General features: G+C 46.1%; 1 long non-coding RNA gene across 1 annotated transcript; it reads right to left on the reverse strand.

Moving 5' to 3' along the window:
- Positions 1–1,584: 1,584 nt before the first annotated feature.
- On the reverse strand, positions 1,585–2,489 carry LOC148594603 (uncharacterized). The gene is made up of 2 exons (XR_015913407.1): positions 2,239–2,489; positions 1,585–1,798 (listed from the first exon to the last, which is right to left on the reverse strand). It is a non-coding gene; the product is annotated as an uncharacterized LOC148594603 (long non-coding RNA).
- Positions 2,490–3,079: the final 590 nt, after the last annotated feature.

The following is a 3,079-nucleotide window of genomic DNA, read 5'->3' on the forward strand; positions in this document are numbered from 1 at the left end:
TAAATTCTTTGGAGAAAGAGCAAAGTTTCATAAAAAAGACATCATGCAAACTCTTTGCCAGCTGACTATTACCATTATTCTCACAACAAGTCTAAACCATATAAAAGAGGAACCCACAAGACAGATAACTGCAAATGAAGACAAGACAGGCAAAGCAAAGCAATCAATAGCTCCTTTCCAGAGCAATCACCCACATGTGAACCCACAGAAATGCAGACATGGACACAGGTACCAAATCTTCCGCTTCAAGGGAACTCTGTTACTCTGATTTCCCCTTCTCCTGTGCCAAATCATGAAGGCTTTGCAGTCATGAAAAATGCACAGTAAGGAAAGAAAGATTATTACAATGGCCAAGAGAAGTTTCAGAAAACAGACATTTACGGGATCCATTCGGATCCATTTGTAAGTGACATGTGGAATTTCACTTGGCCAACGGGGCGCAACTCAAGGCAGAGATGGACCTAGGAGGTAACTAGAGGAGAGGAAAATTCTGCTGGCTTTTAAAATGCATATGTTAGTTCTTCCTTCACCATCTTCACTTCTGCCTGTAAAAGCCATTCCACCAGCCCTGCATTGGGTTATGTCCCAGATGAGATTATTTTACACACAACTATATTTAAATTGCAGTGAGGGGAACACCTTGGTTTATTTTATGTCCACATACTTGTTTAATTGGGCTTCTGATTATTTAATGTCACTGTGGCAGAGGTAGCTTTTATGAGGCACAAAAGAAAATTTAATGAAAATTATTCACAAGCCCAACTTCTGACTAGTAAAACCAAGAGTGTAATGTGAGAGGCAAAGTCCCCATCTGGTACTTGGCCTGGAGAAGAGCAGCCCACATGAAGAATTTATTGTGACATTACAATGCTTGATGTCACATAATCTAGCTGGAGGAGCGATATTGCCCTAAAGAGAGCCATCAAGGCTTGTGTGACACGGGTATTTGAGAGGATTAACTACACTTAAATCAATACAGGCAATGAAAACAGGAATAACCAATCTCTTGGCCGCTCAATTATTTAAGAGTGTCTCTATTCCCCACAGAACAGAATTAAACGCTTGTTTAAGAGCACTGACAATTAAATCCATTTCTTTAATGTCAGGATAAGAACTCAGGATCCCCGACTGTCCTGCAGTGTGGAGCACTGGCGTCTCCTCGGACGTTGGGAATAACCCGCCTGCACCACGCGGGCATCGCGAACACCGGCCGCACGGAGCCGTGTCCCTGCTCCCGCGGAGCCCCGTCCCACGGGATCGGACGGCAGGAGCGTCCCAGGGCACAGCCGGCGGACACGGCGACGCGCGGCCACCGCTCTGCCGCGGAGACCAACCTGAGCCACGCTGCTCCCTCCTGCGCTGCGCCTTCAGAGCGTGAACGGGCAGGCTTCAACAGCCACAGCACACTAATAACCAAGTGCAATTTCAACTGCTAATGTAAACATAAGATAAATTATTGAAACAGGCTACCTAGGGATCTGAATTTGGAAAAGTTTGCCTGACCTCTATTTTTTTTTTTTTTTTTTTTTAAGATAATACTGTATAGAGCTACTACACCCTGACCTTTCGTGATCATACCATTCCTCCTGAGGCATTTGTTCATCTCAAATGCAATGAAGAAATTCCTGATGTGGAAAATTTTAATAAGAATTCCTACTTTCAGATCATAAAAAGGGAATAACAGAAGCAGAATGTATGCAAAGCACTGAATGTTCATCCATCATATTGCAATTACCCTAGGTGACAGGAAAATATCAGATGCATGCATGCCTTCTGTTAGATTTCCTGGCCAGAAGAGCTGAAAGATGTTCTTAAATTAGACAAAACACAATTCACTAAGAATGCATGGAAAAGTAAAAGTTCTTGCTGCAGTTGTGCACCAAATTTCAGGTTAGCAAAGGCTCTGGGAAGTTGGAACATACGTACAAAGCCAGAACTTAATTCTTAAGATGCTTCAGAACCTGGCAAATAAATGCAGAAAACCTTCCCTGGTTTGCAGCTAACATGTCATATTGATTTCTCTCTGTCATTCAGCTCTAGGAAAAGACTTTCTCCCCAGATCTTCTATCCCTTCCTTGTGTTTTACATTCTCTTCACTAAAAAAATCACTATGCCCTGTTTTCTTTAATATTTTTTAGTCTTTCACCTAGAGAAAATATGAACTCCAGAAAAACTGAGATTTCCTAAGCATTTTTTAAAACCATTTGTGGAAGTGCTTTGTAGAAAATCATTACTCACGTTTTTTATGTTGACACTTGATAAGCATAATAGCTTGGAGGTATTGTTGATTAATGATTTCTAGGTCCTCTGATGTTCTTGTGCTAACTTGTTGACATTTCACAGTCAGAGTAAGGTGCAATAAATAAATAAATAAAATTGCCAATTGTCACTTTGTAACCAGAGACAGGATTTTATGGTTTGTATGTGCCCTGACAGCTTTGCATGCAATTCCCAACTTCAGCACTACTATTGATCAAACGCTGCGATGCTGCTGCGCTGAGCCTCACCCTCTGCACATGTCTGGTTTTGTGGTCACCCTGCTGGTTATTTTCATGCCATTATTTTGCCGATCACCCACAAATGATTTATTCCCTCCTCTCGCGCATCAAAGCTGCGCAGCGGTTTGCTCTCCTTTGGTGCCTTTAAGCCCTCCCTTGGCCCGGTGCTCCCGGGCTCCTCGCGCGGGTTCGGCAGCCGTGGCGCGGCCTGGGCCGGGCGCCATCGCGGCCTCCCCCGGCCCACAGCTCGGCTGCCGGCAGCGACGCGGCTGCTGTCGCCAGGGGAACGAGCTGCGGCCCCAGCCGCCCTGCGGCCTCCTCCGCAGCGAGGAGCAGAACGGGCCCTGCGCCCTGGGCTGCAGGTGCACCCGCATGGAGCCAAAAGAGCCCCTTTCCCAGGGCGTTCGATCTTCCCTGCTCTCTCTGGATCAGGGGCCCCAGCACTGCTGCAAATGTCCGGTCTGCTGCCGGTGCCCACCTCTATCCTGCTTGGTACCTCCAGCCCCCTTTCCAGAGCCAGGTGCTGCAGGCTGCAGAGCCCCATCCTTGACATTCGCCAGCTCTCAACACCTCTGTGCATC

The sequence above is a fragment of the Tinamus guttatus genome, unplaced genomic scaffold, assembly GCF_059628265.1.
Source record: "Tinamus guttatus ecotype Peru unplaced genomic scaffold, ASM5962826v1 Tinamus_guttatus_pri_ptg000226l, whole genome shotgun sequence".
In the NCBI taxonomy this organism is placed as follows: domain Eukaryota; kingdom Metazoa; phylum Chordata; class Aves; order Tinamiformes; family Tinamidae; genus Tinamus; species Tinamus guttatus.